At 40.6% G+C, this 20,995-nt stretch overlaps 1 pseudogene; it reads left to right on the forward strand.

Annotated features, from left to right (window-relative positions):
• The first annotated feature begins 5,330 nt into the window (after positions 1-5,330).
• On the forward strand, positions 5,331-8,047 carry LOC129852888 (MARVEL domain-containing protein 2-like; annotated as a pseudogene).
• The last annotated feature ends 12,948 nt before the right edge of the window (positions 8,048-20,995 follow it).

Below are 20,995 nucleotides of genomic sequence, written 5' to 3' on the forward strand. Positions count from 1 at the left end.
TATACACATCTATTTTAGACCATAGGAGAAATATCAGATTGAAATAGCTTCTTTAAGAATCTGAGGAGAGAGCAACAGTAGACGCATCGTTAGCTCTCCCACCTCCAGTTCAGTACTTGGGTCACTCCACCAGTTGAGTACCTTTTGGGGAGTGTAACTTTTATTTCATCTAATTCTAACATTCTGTCAAAAAGCGCACATGTTCAACTTAATAAAACACATGTTTTCCCATCTCAAAAGTTTAAAAAAATACATACTATAGCAATTGCCTATTAAGTGCCAAATAAAGTGACAGGGTTGACTGTAACAGAGTTGACTATTTCATTTAGAATCAACCATAGATCCCCATGTGACAGGGGGAATGGAATGCAAGCTTACCAAACAAATGTAAATTGTTTCAACATTTCTAGACTGTCTATCTATAGGTAACAGGGTTGATGTGTTATAATTCACCCACCCAGTGGTGATTGTAGCATGTACATCTTGGTGGGGAAAACTCCCCCAAAATGTTTTAGATAAATGCCAGCAAAGCCACTACACAACACAACATTAAACAATACATTAATTGCACTATAACTTTGACAAACGGTGCCCACAAACTGTTAGGGTTGACATAAAGCTGTCCCAACAGCAGAGCTTTCTTTTCAGCACCATGGAGTGAATCCTTTAAAAAACATAGCTGATATGGCTGACTTGCTTAAACAAATGTGGTTTCTACTGACACTTGAGGGGACAACGAGTGGATAACAGGCAATCCGTCATTTTGATTAAGACATTAATGAGAGAGCTAGGATGGACGTAGTCAATATATTTAGTCTACATGTGCGCCACCAAGTCATTGCAGTAGGCTAAGTTATGAGAGGGGAAAGGCACAAATTTATTAGGGTGAGACACATGGGCTACTAACAGCTTACTACACAACATACACTTAGTATTTCTTTCTTAACTACAGTATACATATATCCCTGGCATAGTACATCATTTGTAGAGTAGCATTCAATACATTTTTGGACTCACCTTGTTGTGCTGTGCTCTCTTGAACAGGAAGGTGTCGCGGCGGTTTGTCATCCAAATTTGTCATCAAAGTCTGTCATTCTCTGGATTTATGGTGCTTTCAAGACAACTGGGAACTCAGACAAAACAAGGTTGAATCATGCCGTCAGTGATCTTCAGGTCAGAGCACAAGAAAGAGGCCCGAGTTCCCGACTTGGAATTCCGAGTTAGATGACCGTTCAAAACTTGTTTTCCAAGTCGGAGTTCCCAGTTGTCTTGATCTCACTGAAGTCTAAGATTTCCCAGTTCCGAGTTTCCAGTTCTTTTGAAGAAGACAGGAGTTATGCTGAATTGCAGGCTAGTGATTGCTTTGCTAAGCTTGTAGTTAGCCACTGATTCCTTCCAAACCACTCGTTGAATTTGCGATTTCCAACTTGTTGTGTAATGTTGATGTCCAATGGTTGATGAGCACCGATACATTTTATCTATGATTTATTTTCATAATTTCTCGTTGTATGACAAGGATTGGAAAGGATTTGCCAGTAGATTGTTGACTGGATTCATGATGATGACTGCTAGCTTGGTAGCTAAGATTTAGAAAATATGATGTTGACATGATTAGTCCAATCAAAGCTACGGTAAATATAACCTGATTTGATGTCATGTTATCTGTGGCCAATGACCTTGAGCATTATTGGATGGGCACTTCTAATGTAACTCTATGGCAGCATCCAAGGGGCTTGAATTTTCAAGCTCTCCTCATAGATTTTGCAGTGACGTAGTGTCCCCTTGAGTGACAGAACACTGAACCAGTCACGGCGCAACTAGAGAACATTACCAACCCCTACTCTCCGTATTTTCCGCTGGCTGCCCCACCACCACAGAAAGCACTGAGAAAGGCTGAAACACCTGCATTTATGAGCTGCCTTACTTAAGAAAGCAAAAAGAGACCATGTCTGTATGAGGCTTTATTAACTCAATTACTTTTTTTTCTTCATTGGTTGCAAACTGATATGTGACACATATTAATGCCAAAATATGAGGCAAAACAAGCAACATAATTGCAAAATGTTTTTTTGCTAAAAACGTGGGGCTCAAAACTGACTTGCCTAGTTAAATAAAGGTTCAATTAAAAAATGTATATATAAATGTAATATTCTAAATCGGCTGATGATAGTGAATAAGTTAAGGGTACATTCTATATAACTGTTCTAGATTTTCGATGTGTATGAAAATTTGTTTTTTTTGCAAAACGCTATATATCCATTGTTTAGCAGGAATGGGATGTTGGTATCCTGTATATTTGACTGTGATATGTGGTTGTCTCACCTAGATATCTATATATCCATTGTTTAGCTGGAATGGAATGTTGGTATGACTGTGATATGTGGTTGTCTCTAAAGATGAATGCACTTACAGATGCCATCTTAATTTGACTCAGTTTCTCACGGCAGGAAAATACCAGCAAATGTGCATTTAATGTGTAAATTACCCACTTTAGAAGTCTTTATAAAGCCTTGTAGTGGTTTAATAATTTCTTTTAACAATATGAGATAATTCACCAACATTTCTGAAAATGTATGTATAGCGTTTTGGAATGAAACTAATGTTTCCCCATCTGAGCTCAGAGTAGATGAGATGTAATGTTTGTCTCTATTGTGTTGAAGCCCAATCAAGCAGGAGAGATCAGCCTCCCCTGTACCCAGCTGTGTGTCCATGAAGAGTGACAAGTCTATGGATCTACCTATACAGTTTAGAAAGGGAGACTTTTCTACTGAACAAAGGTAAGAAGAACTCATGGGTCATGGTCAGTGAGTTAAACAACACTGTCTCTAGTCATTTCTCCTCTTCCATTTTCCCATTTCTTTTTGTTGTTTTCATAATCCATAGGCTAATCCTTTTGTCCATTTTCATAGTCCTAAAACAACTTCTTAAGGCTAGGGGGCAGTATTTTCGTTTTTGGCTAAAAAACTTACCCATTTGAAACTGCCTATTTCTCAGCCCCCGAAACTAGAATATGCATATAATTAGGATAGAAAACACTCTAAAGTTTCCAAAACTGTCAAAATTTTGTCTGTGAGTTAAACAGAACTGATATTGCAGGCTAAAACCTGAGGAAAATCCAATCAGGAAGTGCCTCTGTTTTTGAAACCTCTCTGTTCTTATGCATCCCTATTACCCATTTAAAGGGATATCAACCTTTTTCTATGGCTTCCCTAAGGTGTCAACATAGACATAGTTTCAGGCTTTTATTTTGAAAAATGAGCGTGAACGACCACATTGCGTAAGTGGATAGGTGGGGGCTCTCAGAGTGAGTTGTGCGCAACAGAGAAAGGCGGCCATTGTTACTCCCGGTCCTAGTGAAAAACCAACAGTCCCGGTTGATATATTATCGAATAGATATTTGAAAAACAACCTAAAGATTGATTATAAAAAACGTTTGACATGTTTCTGTGGACATTATGGATATTATCTGGAATTTTTGTCTGCGTTGTCGTGAACGCTTTTTCCTGTGGATTTCTCAGCATAAAAAACGAAACGAACGGAGGTATTTGGATATAAAAATATCTTTATGGAACAAAAGGAACATTTGTTGTCTAACTGGGAGTCTCGTGAGTGAAAACATCTGAAGATCATCAAAGGTAAACGATTAATTTGATTACTTTTCTGATTTTCGTGACCAAGTTACCTGATGCTAAGTGTAGTTAATGTTTTGTCGAGCGATCGATAAACTTACACAAACGCTTGTATTGCTTTCGAGACGACAGGTGGATTAACAAAAGGCTAAGCTGTGTTTTGCAATATTGCACTTGTGATTTCATGAATATTAATATTTTCTAGTAATATTATTTGACTGTGGCGCTATGCTATTCAGCGTTGCTGATGACAATTATCCCAGATCCGGGATGGGTGGTTCAGAAAGGTTAACATTCTTAAAATAAAGTGGTGATCCTAATTGACCTAAAACAGGGAATTTTTACGAGGATTAAATGTCAGGAATTGTGAAAAACTGAGTTTAAATGTATTTGGCTAAGGTGTATGTAAACTTCCGACTTCAACTGTACGTCCACACCCTCTTAATCTATTGCCTTTTGTGAAATGTGTAATTTTGAAGATGTATAATCTGATACATCCATAATTTATTGTAAACATTGATAGTGATACACAGTCATGTTTGGCCTCATACAGCTAAAGTATTTCCAGGAAATACTCACAGGTTGTAACAGTAGACAGTGGTAGTTTTGTATGGCTAAAGCTTTATACTGTACAAGGAATGATGGCGAAACCACATAGTAAAGAAGATACATGTATTTACGATCAACTGGTGATTGTTAGGTTTTCCGTAAAGCCACAGGCCTGTGCTACTTTCCATCCATTTGTCATGGTGTCGGGCCTTTCAACTTAAGTTTGCAGCCTTCAGCTTTAGTCGATGATACCATACTGACCTCCACTGGCTGTGTATGGTCCATGATCCAGATTGACTTTGCGTGAGTTAAAGGTCCAATAGAGCCATTTTCATCTCAATATCAAATCATTTATAGGTAACAATTAAGTACCTTCCTGTACTTACACACAAAGCCTATTTGGAAACAGGGTCCCTACATTTCCCACGTTAAATAGCTTGAAGCCACATGTCTCTTCTCACAGGCTCTATTTCCCTACGTGGAAGCATTGCAATCCGTAGGTCAGGATTTTTGACCTGGTTACATGTACATTGAAGAACAACTTTTCGGCATGTTTTGTTATTTCTGTATAACAAAAAAATAAAAAAAATAGACAAAGAAGTTGGCTCTTTTACAATGGGGATGAATGGCAAAGAATGCTAGTTTCCCCCAATTTGTGGGAGTGGTCGAGGGAATTCCTTATTTGCGTGCACATCGACTGGGAGTATATGGATCAGAAACAAGAATAAATCAGTGAATCTCAATTCCACATGAGGTTTGGGTGAATTAGAGACGTGTTGGTTATTTGTGTGATCTGTGTGTTAGCAGCTTATCTGGTAGGCCTATTGTTCTCTTGCCAAGGTCTCTACGTTCAACACCCAGGAATCTCAAGCATTCAAACATACATAATTCAAGGTAGTTTGCATGCAACTACTGTACACACACACACAACTACTAATATTGTCATCAAGGTAAAAAGGTATTCTCAAAGAAAAAGGGACCAATTGTCATTGCTGTAGTCCTACATGTCTGGCTTACATGTTCAAATGGGGTATCACATTCCATGCTGCTAGTGCTGATGGGGTGAACCTAATGGCTCATCTTTTGGTAATATATTTATACCAGCATGTTCTAATAGCAGCCTCTCTTTGTGTGTTTGTCTGTACTAGGGCAGAGATCAGTGAGTCCCCATGTCTGCTGGAGGTGACTCTTCCGGCCGCTTCGACCTGGTCTGAGATGCAGAACCTCACTATGACCAGGTCCCTGTGTGCTCCTTATGGAGGGACCAGGGCCCACCTCCTCCTTCACAACTTCTTGGGGGCCTCAGGGGGGCAGACCTGGCTGTGAGCTCTGAACCCCTGCCCCTCCTCCCCTCCCGGACCAGCCACCCATGGGCCTTGATTTCTTTACCCCTAGCGATGGCGCCACAAAATTCCTGGACAACGTCAGCATGGCCATGGACATCAAACCCGTCCACCGATTCATTCCCGACTTTGTCAATAACTTATTCCGCGGCAACAGTATCCGCGGTAGCAGCAGCCCTTCTCCTTACCCCCGCCTCCCTCCCCGCCTGTGACGGAAAAAGATTACCTCAAATCAGGAACCACTAGATGTGTCCCCTGCTCCCCTCCCCCCTTTCCCTCCCTCCCCGGCTCTTACCTGGACCCGTACAGAGGCTCAAGGGGCAGCTAAAACTCAAAAAAAAGAACGCGACGCCATGTTGCTAGGAGCCGAAGCCTTTGAGACCGTCTCGGATCACATCTTCCGCTCGGCAAGCGGGTGGAGGAATACCACCAGCGCTATGCCTATATGAAGTCCTGGGCGGGGTTACTGCGCATCCTGGCCTGTGTGGAGCTCTTACTGGGTGCTGCCGTCTTTGCCTGGGCGTGCGCCTACGTGCACAAGGACAACGAGTGGTTCAACATGTTTAGCTACTCCCAGCCACTGATGTTCGGGGGTTTAGCGGGTGGCATGGCAGCCTTCGGGGGCAGTGGATCGGTTAGCTACACTGGACCTAAGTCCCCCTTCGTTCTAGTGGTGGCCGGGCTGGCCTGGATAGTGACCGTCATTATGCTAGTCCTGGGGATGACCATGTACCGTACCATCCTCCTAGACTCGTCCTGGTGGCCCCTGACTGAGTGTGTGATTAACCTGACCTTGGGGGTGCTCTACATGGCAGCAGGGGGAGTCTACGTCAGGGACACGACCAGAGGTGGGCTGTGTAACTACCCCGCCTTCAATAATGGTGTTAACGGGGCGTTTTGCTGCTCAGAGGCCGGCCAGACCGCCGCCATTATCTTCCTGTTTGTTAACATGTTGATCTATTTTGTGGGCACCGGCGTGTGTCTGAAGCTGTGGCGTCACAAGGCAGGGCTGAGGTGGGATGGGCTGGCACAGGAGGTGAGGGCGGGACACACAAAATTCTTGTGTTATATGACATCCTTTGCCTCACCCTTTCCCATTTGTCATTTTGTTCTAAGATGAAAACCAGTGGATTTTTCCTGACAAGGTGAAGTCACTTAGTACAGTAGTAGAAAATATTATAATCCCCAAGGGGAAATGTCACTCTTCATTCCATTAAACTGATAATGCATAATGAAAACGAAGGTTAGAGTCAATTCCATTTCCAGTCAACTCAGGAAGTACTCTGAAATTCCAACTCTTTGAAGCTTTTCAATAAGAATTGGAATGATTTGGTTTACTTTCTGAATTAAATGGAATGGACCCCAACCCTGCTGACAACACAGTAACCATACCTCCCTTCCCCATCCTTCCACAGCTAGGCAGATCCAGGGCCTCAGAGCAGACCACTCTCCCCACCCTCCAGATGATCCCAGAGGTGTTGGACAGCCACGTTGCCTCCCCAGCCATCCCTCTGATGATGGAGCCAGAGATGCTCAGGACACATCCCCAAACCTGTGGTCATCGCAGACTATGGGGCGTGAGTACTAACCACCTGTTCTCAGACTGATGTACATGTTTTTTATATATCATGCTCCTGCATTTGTTTGTTGTCATTTGTATCTCTGGTTCCTTATGTACTTTGTATTTCATGCATTTTTGTGAAGGGCTCCTTTGGAAAAAATATACTTCGGTCTCAATGGAACTTCCTTGCATAAATACATGTATGGATCTTTAGTACTAAAGGGTAGCTGACTGTGACCCTCTGCTTCTCACTAAACTATTATCTATCTATGGTTATATGGTGCAGAACTCCAGCCCACCAGGGCCACAGCCACAGTCCTACTGTTTTTCTTTCTCTCTCTCTCTCTGCCCAGGAGGTAGAAATGAGTTTCTACATAAAAGCCTACACTGCATCCCTACTACGTAAATGTGCAGATGAGTGTATAAGGGACAAAAAAGCCATTTGAGACTATTGAGATGCACCCGTTGTTGTTGACGACCGTCACTTCCTATTTCCTGTGTCAACAGAGTACCCGACCATCCGTATGGAGGAGGAGAGGGACCAGTACAAGGCTGTGTTCAAAGACCAGTATTCCGAGTACAAGGAGCTGCATGCTGAGGTCCAGGCCATGGCCAAGAGGTTCGACAAGATTGACGAACTGATGAGGAACCTGCCTCCTCGGCCCTCCAGCCAACTGGTATTGAGACAAAGAGAGAGACACACACACAAGCATGTCACACACACTACACACACGCCTGTCACATGCACACATCTCTCACATGTGCTCACACACACACATATTTCAAATCCACACACACACACCGATCATATTAACAAACACAAAGCTACCATAACATAGCCTAATGCCCATCATAGTGCTTTTTAGCAATGACTCGTTCAAAGTTAAAATATGTTTTCTATCTTTCAGGAGAAGGAACGCATGAATACCGTAGTACCAGAGGAAGAACGTGGTAAGGGTTTTTAAATCTGCTGGATTTGAGAAATGTGTATAGGAACTGGACACACTACACCTCCAGAGCTTCAATAATGATCTGTTAAAATAGGTTTTGTTATAGAATATGTTTGTGGAAGATCCCCATTAGAAGTGGTACTGTAGAACCGGTTTGTGTAGGATGGGAGTTCCATATAGTTTCCCTTTCAGCCAAACCAATGATGTACGACAGACTGATAGTAGGTAAAAGCTCTTCTTCTCTCCACTCATTCCTCAGACTTCCTGTTTGTTTTAAGCAAAATCGCTGTCCCATCTACACACACACAAACATCACAGACTAGGAAAGTTGCTAGATGAAAGATCAAATGCAGCTTTTACCACATGAAACTGCAAGACATGATATGGGACTTTTTTCCACTGATGTCTTAGGAGGGTGTTTGTGCGTGTGTTGGTGTGTGGCAGACAGCAATTAATTTGAGATAATTTGGTAGTACGTCTAACCGGCCTCACAACCGCAGACCACGTGTAACCACGCCAGCCCAGGACTTCCACATCCGGCTTCTTCACCTGTGGGATCGTCTGAGACAAGCTACCCGGACAGCTGATGAAACTGAGGAGTATTTCTAACTTCAATAAAGCCCTGTTGTGGGGGGAAACTAATTCTGATTGGCTGGGCCTGGGCCTGGCTCCCAAGTGGGTGGGCTTATGCCATCCGAGGCCCACCCATGGCTGCACCCCTGCCCAATCATGTGAAATCCATAGATTAGGGCGTAATGAATTTATTTAAACTGATTTGCTTATATGAATTCATAAATTGTTGCATGTTGCATTTATATTTTTGTTCAGTACATTTGAGCTAGAAAATTACATTTAAGGTGAAATATATATTTTTGGAATTTTCATTATATTTATTTCCATGTTTAGAAAATTCCATTATCCGGAGCAAAGGATCCCAATTTCAAAACATTTTTACAAAAATGGATACCCAGCTAGCACATTTGGTTCCTTGGAAGTTGTTGGAATGTAGCATTTTTGGTTTCCCGTACTGGGAAAAAAGCCATACGTTTTCTGACAGGTAAAACATATATTTTTGAAACCATCTGAGAACGGAAGTGACATTTTTACCTGTTCTGGAAATGTAAATTTAGGTTGCATGGAGGTTCTGAGAACATTTTACTATTGTTCCCTGAAAGTTTTCCTGGGAGGTTTTAACGGAATTATAGGTTATTTGGAGGCTTTTGAATAACTTCCCTGTTAGCAATGAGCAATCAGGAGGCCAGCGTCCCTCCAGAGCGGTCACCCATCGCCTCATTCATTTATTCATTGGATGCCATGTCCATTTGAAAAACAGTTTGTGATTTCCAATAAGTATGGGATGCGTTGGACTGCAGGGTGAAGAAAAATCAGCCAACAAATGCTCAGCATATGTGGGAACTCCTTCAAGACTGTTGGAAAAGCATTCCAGGTGAATCTGGTTGAGAGAATGCCTAGGGTAAAATACATTGTGATTTGTTTAGCACTTCTTTTGGTTACTACATGATTCCATATGTGTCATTTCATAGTGTTGATGTCTTCACCATTATTCTACAATGTAGAAAATAGTAAAATAAAAAAAACTCTGGAATGAGTAGGTGTGTCCAAACTTTTGACTGGTACTGCACCTCTAAGGTGCAAGGTTGAGTAGCCGGGTGGTAGCCGGCTAGTGATGGTTGTTTAACAGTCTGATGGCCTTGAGATAGAGAGACTGAAAAACAGCTTCCATGTCCCAGCTTTGATGTTCCGGTACTGACCTCGCCTTCTGGATGATTATGGGGTGAACAGGCTGTGGCTCGGGTGGTTGATGACCTTGATGATCATTTGGCCTTCCTGTGACATCGGGTGCTGTAGGTGTCCTAGAGGGCAGGCAGTGTGCTCCCGGTGATGCGTTGGCCAGGCCGTACCACCCTCTGCAGAGCCCTGCGGTTTGGGGCGGTGCAGTTGCTGTACTCGCATCCCTACAAGACCATGGTGCTTACCTACGACACAGCAAGAGGAACTGCCCCTCCATACCTTCAGTCTATTCTCAAATCCTACACCCCACCCGAGAACTCCATTCTGCCACCTCAGGTCTCTTGGCCCTCCCACCCCTACGGGAGGGCTGCTCCCACTCAGCACAGTCCAAGCTCTTCTCTGTCCTGGCACCCCAATGGTGGAACCAGCTTCCCCCTGAAGCTAGGACAGCAGAGTTTCTGCCCATCTTCTGAAAACATCTAAAACCCTACCTCTTCAAAAAGTATCTTAAATAATCTTCCTCCTCAACCCCCCCCCCATTTTCTTTGCCTGTGATATGTAGTTGTCCCAACTAGCTATCTTAAGATGAATGCACTAACTGGAAGTCGCTCTGGATAAGAGCGTCCGCTAAATGACTAAAATGTCAAATGTGAATGTAAAAATATGTTTGACCATTGAGGAGGCCACAGTCACCGCCTACCCCCACGGCAAAAACATAGGTGTTGTCATGGACTCCTCACTATCATTTTTTCAGTTGTATTTATTCAAAGAAAACAAGTGAAAGACAAAACAGCACACATAAAAAAAACTGGTAAAAATGTTGTGCAGATGAGGTTGGAAACCCCAAAGGGCTTATATGAAAACACCACAAAATAACAATATATACAGTGGGGCAAAAAAGTATTTAGTCAGCCACCAATTGTGCAAGTTCTCCCACTTAAAAAGATGAGAGAGGCCTGTAATTTTCATCGTAGCTACACTTCAACTATGACAGACAAATTGAGAAAAAAAATCCAGAAAATCACATTGTAGGATTTTTAATTTATTTATTTGCAAATTATGGTGGAAAATAAGTATTTGGTCAATAACAAAAGTTTCTCAATACTTTGTTATATACCCTTTGTTGGCAATGACAGAGGTCAAACGTTTTCTGTAAGTCTTCACAAGGTTTTCACACACTGTTGCTGGTATTTTGGCCCATTCCTCCATGCAGATCTCCTCTAGAGCAGTGATGTTTTGGGGCTGTTGCTGGGCAACATGGACTTTCAACTCCCTCCAAAGATTTTCTATGGGGTTGAGATCTGGAGACTGGCTAGGCCACTCTAGGACCTTGAAATGCTTCTTACGAAGCCACTCCTTCATTGCCCGGGCGGTGTGTTTGGGATCATTGTCATGCTGAAAGACCCAGCCACGTTTCATCTTCAATGCCCTTGCTGATGGTAGGCTTTGTTACTTTGGTCCCAGCTCTCTGCAGGTCATTCACTAGGTCCCCCCGTGTGGTTCTGGGATTTTTGCTCACCGTTCTTGTGATCATTTTGACCCCAGAGATTAGAGATTATCAGTGGTCTTGTATGTCTTCCATTTCCTAATAATTGCTCCCACAGTTGATTTCTTCAAACCAAGCTGCTTACCTATTGCAGATTCAGTCTTCCCAGCCTGGTGTAGGTCTACAATTTTGTTTCTGGTGTCCTTTGACAGCTCTTCGGTCTTGGCCATAGTGGAGTTTGGAGTGTGACTGTTTGAGGTTTTGGACAGGTGTCTTTTATACTGATAACAAGTTCAAACAGGTGCCATTAATACAGGTAACGAGTGGAGGACAGAGGAGCCTCTTAAAGAAGAAGTTAAAGGTCTGTGAGAGCCAGAAATCTTGCTTGTTTGTAGGTGACCAAATACTTATTTTCCACCATAATTTGCAAATAAATTCATAAAAAATCCTACAATGTGATTTTCTGGATTTTTAAAAATCATTTTGTCTGTCATAGTTGAAGTGTACCTATGATGACAATTACAGGCCGGTGGACATTCCTGCTGTCAGCATGCCAATTGCACGCTCCCTCAAAACTTGAGACATCTTTGGCATTGTGCTGTGTGACAAAACTGCACAGAGTGGCCTTTTATTGTCATCAGCACAAGGTGCACCTGTGTAATGATCATGACGTTTAATCAGCTTCTTGATATCCCACACCTGTGAGGTGGATGCATTATCTTGGCGAAGGAAAAATGCTCACTGACAAGGATGTAAACAAAATTGTGCACAAATAAACTTTTTGTGCATATGGAACATTTCTGGGATCTTTTATTTCAGCTCATGAAACATGGGACCAATACTTTGCATGTTGTGTTTATATTTTTGTTCAGTGTATATTTTGCTGAAGGGAAGGTCCTCCATTTTCATTTCAGAGGTCCGATTTTCTCCATGTAACCCTTATTATAAATAGTGTTCACTCCCTAACCTTCATCCTTGAAGGATTAATATGCTAAATAGATTTTTTATTTTTTTATTTGACCATTTCAAAACATAATACAACCACACATGTGGATACAGTAAAATGGCATTAAAATCATCAATGATGACCCAAACACGTTTAAAAACATATTTACATTGTGGTCCTCGTGAAAATATATCCATGACTTCAAAATATACAGATTATAACATGTATTTTGTTTTCATCTCACATCAATAGGGAGGAAACTGTAAAATGAATAAAATATATATATTACCATGTAATGTTCAACAATTATACTTTATTTAAGCCTGTGCAGTTTAAAAGCATTTTTCCCATCAACCATTTCTTAAGATTATTTTAAAACTCCCTAGCAGAGGGATGGATGTTACATGGCTTGGTACACCTAGGGCTGTTACCGTATTACCGCCACACCGGTGGTCACGAGTAATGGCAGTCAAATTCCAGGTGACTGTTTAGTCCCGGTAATTAGGCTTCTCCAAGCTCTGATGCTGCTGATGGTCAATAGTAGCCAACCAAAATTGCTAACTGCCTGGTACTCAGTATTCTATTGTCCCTGTCATTGAAAATCCAATCAAACATATGAGAGCCCATGTGCTCATGTTACGCAACATTTCTATAGGCTGTGCAATTGTGTGAGAAAACAGAGTGATGGCCACAGGAAAAGCGTCCTACATTCGCTATTTAAGTCCATGGATGACATGTATTTTGTGACAGGTGCATGATAATGGTCCATTCTAAATCAAAACAAATTTCACACATATATTATTTAGTATATTTAAAGACAAGATAAAATCAAGAACAGTCTGTTGGCTGACAATATTAGCCTATCACTTGTGAATTATATATTATCACTTGTGAATGATGTATGTTTTGATAAGGTTTGTATCACAACTAAAGTAGCCAAATAACTTCTTAAAATTAAGCACATTAATCCCCTTCACAACAGGTGTAGAGCCTAACTGGCATACACACGCAGCACAAGTCTGGGGAAGATCATTTTCACCATAAAAATGCACCTTTATAATAAAAGCTTTGCATGCATAAATCGCATTGGCGGTCACTTTTGAGAATGGTGTTTTCCCGCTAATTGATTGCACTTCGGAACATTCACGCTCATAGTCTACTGCAATGTGCGCATTGCTGCGCTTATAATTTTAAGAAACAGCCTAATATTGCATCAACATTTTAAGCTAAACGTTCTGATCTGTTGCGTCAGCCTTTTTTTTGAGACTAGTGGTTGTATTAATATGGGGGATCCCCCATAGTACAAAAGTTGACCTATTCTGTGCAATAAATAAATATCTTGTTGGCTGATGAAAAGTAAATGTGGACAGTTCTTCCAATATATCGTCAATGTATGCCTCAGAATTGGACAAGGACTGAATGGGGCTCCCAAGAGGCGCAGCGGTCTAAGAGGTGTTACTCTAGTCCCTGGTTCTAATCCAGGCTGCATCACATCTGGCTGTGATTGGGAGTCCCATAGGGCGGCGCACAATTGGCCCAGCGTTGTCTGCGTTTGGCCGGGGAAGGCCGTCATTGTAAACAAGAATTTGTTCTTAACTTACTTGCCTAGTTAAATACATTTTAAAGAAAGAAGAAAAAAAAGGACATTGGTGCAGTTGCTTCCCCGATGTGTCTGTCTTCAAATTGAGCTGTCTGTGAGAGGTGCTTCAGACCACGCAGCCGGGAGAAGGGAATTATAATTATTATATTCAGTCCAAGGGCACAAAGGCCACTGGCTGCAAAAGGTGTGGAATTTTTTAGGGGGCATTACAGCCACACAAAAGACATGCTGCCAGAAAATTCGAGGCATTATCAAGTAATTATCAAGTGTGAATGGGAGACATGAATGAAATGTGTGCAGCCTGCGCAAATAACAAAGCAAAGCTCATGCTTTTAATGCAATTTTTTTTAAATCATCATTAGAGTCGCATCATGCAGCCTTAGAATGTATTAAAAATCTAGACATATAGCCGTTTGTATCACAACTAAAGTTGCATGAGTATCTCTAAATTAAGCATATAGCCAGATCAGGGCCTAACATAAGGACTCAGTGTATGCTATTCGGTTCTTCTGAAATAGACTACATTTTCTTCATATCATGTTTTTTTTTTTTTAGACCTGTCTAAAATAAATAATGGATTTATTGTGATGGTGTACTATAGGCTATATCACATGGATTTATTAGACTTTTTAAAATGTAGATGTTCCAAAGCCAATGTTCCATCATTAGCTTGCAGGCTATGTGTGGAAACCAGGAGATGCTAAATATGTTTGTGTTAATTAACTGTCAATGACTGTGAGACCGGCAGTTATTTGCTTGACAATCACTGGCTGACAAAATGTCATGACCGCCACAGCCCTAGGTGCACCATTCCATTCCTCTGCACCAGTGAGAGCTTTTTCCAGCCAGGCTCCTATAGAACAGCGGTCTGATATTGGCAACACTCTGGTGTGATGGCTATGAGGGTCTCTAACGAAATTAAAATAACCAGACAGGTAACTGGAGGCAAGGTCATGTATAACTTTAAAAACCATCAACAGTTTGATCTGCAATACCCGTGATCAACTGGAAGCCAGTTCAGTGATTTGATCAAATGTGCATCCTAGGGCTGAGCTTGAGTATAATTCTCATTAGTTTGTTCTGGGCCCGTTTGAAGTTTGTATTTCAGACTTTTGGTTTTACCCCTGAACCATGAGATGCAAGCATAGTCATTGCAGCACTGCATCAAAATGTTTCCAGGGTCCTCATAGTCTCTGTATCCATGAACTTGGTTACCCTTGCCAGGAACTTTGTCCTGGAGTGAACCTTCCCAATGACATTCAGAGCCATGAGCTGACCTGTCATGTGTTGGTCCAGTCCACATCCCAAGTATGTAACAGTGTTTTTCCTTCACACACTACTACACTTGACTGAAGTTGTACGAGTTTCTCACCTTGTGTTTATAACCAAACAGTATAGATTCTGTCTTGCCTAAATGCAGAGACAGTTTGTTATCGGTTAACCACTTACTGACTTTAGTCAGTTCACTGCTTAGGGTCTTTTTCATTTATATTTAACTAGGAAAGTCAGTTACGAACAAATTCTTATTTGCAATGACAGCATACACCGGCCAAACACTCCCCTAAGCCGGATGACGCTGAGCCAATTGTGGGCCGCCCTATGGGACTCCCGATCACGGCTGGTTGTGATACAGCCCTGGATCGAACCCGGGTCTGTAATGACGCCTCTAGCACTGCAATGTAGTGCCTTAGACCACTGCGTCACTCAGGATGCCTTTTCAATGGTCTCCTTATATGATACCAAGACGGCAGAATCATTTACATACTAGAACAGAGAGCATGAACAGGCAGAATCCATGTAATTTATGTAGAGAAAAAAAAGCAAAGACACCAAAATGCTCCCCTGGGGGACACCACAGTTTATCTCCTTTGCATCAGACAGTTTCCACCCTTTGTACCCGCCCACATCCACCCTTTGGACCCTATCAGTTAGGTATGACGTCACCCATAATAAGGAGTTGGTGCAAAAACCACTTGCGTTCAGTTGGTAGGCCTACAATAAAATATATATGGTTCACAGTATCAAATTATTTTGTAGGTCAAGCATGACCATACCACAGAAGTTGCCCATGTCAATTTCTTGCTTGATAAATCTGTCAACTATAGTTAACAAGTTTCGGTAGAATAGGATTGTCTAAAACCAGACTGAATGTACTTTATGATCATGATATATGATGATATCATTATATATCAATTATCATAAATAAAAACTTTTTTAAATAAAACCAATGACATCATCAAAAGACTACATTTTTTGCACATATTTAGACCCATTTACAAGCTGATCTATTTAAATCCTCTCAGGCTATCCCAACCAAAACCTAGGCTGCACAGAGGGAAACTAACATAACAGAAAAAGTAGAATTGGTGCTGGATGCAACAGTGTATTGTGTGTAACTATATCGATTATAATTTAAATGTTATACACCTGAAATCCACCTACCGGTTTGATTGAATATGGTCCGTCATTTTTGTTGAAAGTGAAGTTTGTCATAACAATGACTTGTTTACATAGATTTCACTATTTGAACGCATGCAATTGTCACTGATCATCGTAAATAAACTCAAACTAAAAGAAAACTATCTTGAAGAGGAAAACGGAACTTCTAAACTGTGCCCTCCAGTACCCCGGAGGAAAATGGTAAAGTCTAAAAGAGATCCTTGGGACGTCCCAAACATTCCATTTAGCACTAACGGAAAATAGCAGGCAACGATTCGTCAGCTCCCCATGTCAGAAGAAGCCTTTGTGCTTTTGCAAATCAGTCTGGGTTAGCGTCACGACGGCAACATTGGCGCCCCTGCTGCAGCATTAAGACTTCTGGTTTTCCGTTTTTGCCTTCAAAATAAAAGTCTGCGACAAAACGATATACGAAAATGCTGTTACAAAATTATAACTACATCGGGGGGAAATCTAAACTAAAGATAATTACTACTTTTTGTAAGATAAATAATAATAGTATATTGAGAAATGGTTAGATCTGAAGTAAATGAAAGTTAAGAGCATAATATTTGACAGACCCTACTGATCTAGCACTAGAGTCTATATATGGTTATATTTCACAGGGGACTTGAGGTCTAAATACCCTGCAACACTTTCCACTGCACCCATTCCATTGGTCCCAATAAAACACTGGAAGCCTATAAACTATATATTGGCTTATAGAGAGAACTATTCAATGTTCTGATGTAAATGTGGTGTTGGGAATACTCAGTAGTGTCTGTAGAATCTATATACGGTGTTATTTCATGGAGGACTTAGGTCTAAATACCCAGTGACACATTCTACTCCACCCATTCCATTCACTGCAATGCAACACACTATAGGCCTATAAATTACATATTGGCTTACATATTGGCTTTGAGAGGAAAATATATAAAAGTAAAAAGTAAAAGTGGGGTTGGAATTACTCAGTAGGATCTGTAGAAGTAAGTGGTAAGTAAGCCTGGTTTAGTGGTAAGCCTGAACCCTCCAATATTTGCCTCATCTGACAAAACTCACTTCAGTGTATTTCGATGTCAAGCTCTCCAGTTACATGCTGCTCATCTGATTCAGTTTTCATCTGATAAATCTCTACCACAACTTTCTTTCTCTAAGTGGTTGTAGGGTCATTCCACGAAATGAGTTCCTTTTGATATTTTAAGTAGAAATTGTGCACCAATATTGAATTTTAAAGTCCTGTTAAATTAAATGAAGTGCCCTTTAATATAGTCCAGATGGAGAATTCAATAAATCTGATTTTGAATACGAAAAAAGGGATGCTAAAGTGCCAATATTCAGCATTTTGACATGTCCTTCCGCCAACCCTGTGTCACTTCTAGGAAGATTTTAACCCACTTAATCCCCAAAATGTCTCTAAATTTCACCATCATTGTAAAGCCCTAGTTATTTTGTTGCTTGACAAAGTAATTCCTGAAGATAATTATTTATTCCATGTGATTAATTTACATCTGACCCTCATTTTAAGGTTAAGCTTGTTGTGAACTGAACTCTCGTATTAATATGGTGAAACTATTCCTTTTTAAAATATTTATTTCAATACAAACATTGAACATCTAATAGTCAAATCATAGAGTAAAATAAGGTGATCTGGTTATACTCTTTTTGCCCATTTTCTGGTGTTTTGTGGTGGAAAACTGAGCGGGTCGAGCATAACATGTCAACTCTGTTACCTGTAGATAGACGGGATAGACATTTTTCCAACACGAAAGATGTTTTAGTGAAGCTTGCTTTCAATGCAACTTCCTGCTGCACACAACAAGCTTCCATTCCCCCTGTCCCAATGGGATTTATGGGTGATTTAAGAACAAATCGTCAACCCTGTTACTTTATTTGGCACTTGGAACAAATTCTTATTTACAATGACGACCTATCCAATACATCAATAAGCACCATAAACAACAATTACACAATACATATCTATATATACATCAATTACACAATACTTGAAATGCAAACACAAAACACAAAGAGCAAAACACAATCATAAGAAACAAATACATACTTCAGTAAAAAGGCCCTCTAACATGTGCTTAAAGTAAAGTGTTTTAAGTAAATCTGCTATCAGTTTTTTGCCAAGCTCTAGAGACACCAAATCCACCAGCTTTAAAGACTAAGATCATTCCACATGAAAAGCACAAAAAAACTGAAAGCTGATTTACTGGTAACACTTTACATTAAGTTATTCCTATTACTATGTAACTAACACAGTTATTAACTGTGTTAACATAATAGTTACGTAGGTTTTACTATGTTATTCAGTGGACCATCCCCCTCAGTGAAATGTTATGAAAAACAAAATTGTGAAACACTTAAAAAGTTATCCTTTGTAGATAAAACTATACTAAATATATTCATATGTCACCAAATAATTGATTAAAACACACTGTTCTGCAATGAAGGTCTATAGTAACTTCACTCTCTGGGGTAGCACCATTGAGTAGCTGGAGGACAGCTATCTTCTGTCCTCCTCTGGGTACATTGACTTCAATTCAAAACCTAGGAGACTCGTAGGCCTCACCCCATTCCATAGACCTACACGGTAATTATGACCACTTCCGGAGAATGACCACCTCCAACCAATCAAAGCTTTTTCAGTATGAACTGACATGTTGTCCATCCAATCATAGCATCAGAATCAGAGAATATACCTAGTGTGTTGTATTGGGGTTGTCTGCAGAGCATTGTGTGTGTGTGTGGGGGGGGGGGGGGGGGGGGGGGGGAGAGAGTTTGAAAAGTGATAGTTGAGCATTTTTGGGATAATATTCAATTCAAATTAGTTTCTTCAAATTACAGGAGACGGAGGAGGTAGATTATATATAATTTCCTGGTTTTATAACTTCATTTTTGTGTCCAGTTAGGCAATTTAACTTCGAGCTTCGAGTGTGCACCTTTCACCACCAATGCTATCGCAAATGTTGATGACTTTTTGTTGAAGAACGCTTTAATTCTCTGGGGTACACGGAAAAGGTGTGAATTAAAAGTGAGAGTCGACCTCTACCTGAGATCAGTTTCATTAACTTTGTTTCAAATGTTTAGCTGGTTAAGAGGGAGCCTTTAATCAAGCCGCCTGTATTGCTGTCCTTGCCTGCTTTTTGGAAGTGACCTGAAGAACATTGATCGTTCAGCTAAACGGCAAAACAAAAGCAGGGAGCATATAAATGCCCACATCAGATTCAAGCTTCTGAGAAAAAGCCACATCAATCATGACGAAGGTCTGCGAATTCCAACTGCGCAACACAATGAGAAAGTAAGAAGAAACAGAGATGTTCTCAAGCGACTAAACAACACCACTGCGTTTTTGGGCATGCAATAATTGGCTTTTAGAAGACAAGCGGGAAAGTTCCTCTAACAAGTGGAACTACAAGGAGTTTGCAGAGGTAATTGCACATTATGATACTTCACTTGCTGAACATATTGAACTTTTTTCTCTCTTTTCTGGGATGTCGAAATCAATTCAGAATGATTTGATAGCTTCCATCGTATCACCCATTAAATGTTATATTAAAGTGAGTGGTAGATGCAGCGCATTTTTTCACATGCGCTCAAGTAGGATTTCCACTTTCCTCCGGTATTAATTTAGCAAAGATGATAACGAGTAATCAGTCCGGATAGACAAAAGCAAAAACTCATTACAAACAGTACCATTCAAAAGTTTGGACACACCTACTCATTCAAAAAAAAAAAATTTTTTATTACTATTCTCTACATTGTAGAATAATAGTGAAGACATCAAAACTATGAAATAACACATATGGGATCATGTAGTAACCAAAAAAGTGTTAAACAAATCAAAACATATTTTAGATTTTAGATTCTTCAAAGTAGCCAACCAGTTTCATGAGGAAGTCACATGGAATGTATTTCAATTAACAGGTGTGCCTTGTTAAAAGTTAATTTGTGGAATTTCTTTCCTTCTTAATGCATTTGAGTCCATCAGCAGTGTTGACAAGGTAAGGATGGTATACAGAAGTTAGCCCTATTTGGTAAAAGAACAAGTCCATATTACGGCAAGAACAGCTCAAATAACAAAAGAGAAACGACAGTCCATCATTACTTTAAGACATGAAGGTCAGTCAGTCCGGAAAATATCAAGAACTTTTGAAAGTTTCAGTCGCAAAAAACATCAAGCGCTATGATGAAATAAATGCTTCACAGAATTCAAGTAAGAGACTGTGAGAGTTACAAACTACACACCAGTCAGAGTTATACCTAAACTACATCTTTAATAATAATAATAAGCTTTAGCATTTGACTTTCAACAATTCACTATTTCTAATGAACCGTTGAGAAGTCATTACAGAAAAATACAAAGATCTTTTAAAGCCAAGATACACCCCTGTCAACTTACATGACGAACCACAGATCTTAGGAACTGTTCACAAAGAAATACTTTTGCATGAGAAAGGAGTATCCCTTTGCCAGATAACATTCGCTATTAATTATCGTTGAGTTTGGTCCCTCAGACGAGGTTCTAATCTCGTTCCTCGTACTTCATAGTACAAAAACACCAACTCATCCAATGGCATATATCAATTATCAACTCTAGATACTCCCATCTCAAGTAAACCCCCTCTTGACCCCACTCCTGGACAAGCTCACTGAGGGGAGTGAGCCTCTAGGTCATACACTATCCCAGGATAAGTGTAAGATCAGAGAGGACATACAATGTTTCCAGACACT

This window comes from Salvelinus fontinalis, chromosome 4 (assembly GCF_029448725.1).
Source record: "Salvelinus fontinalis isolate EN_2023a chromosome 4, ASM2944872v1, whole genome shotgun sequence".
Classification (NCBI taxonomy): Eukaryota; Metazoa; Chordata; class Actinopteri; order Salmoniformes; family Salmonidae; genus Salvelinus; species Salvelinus fontinalis.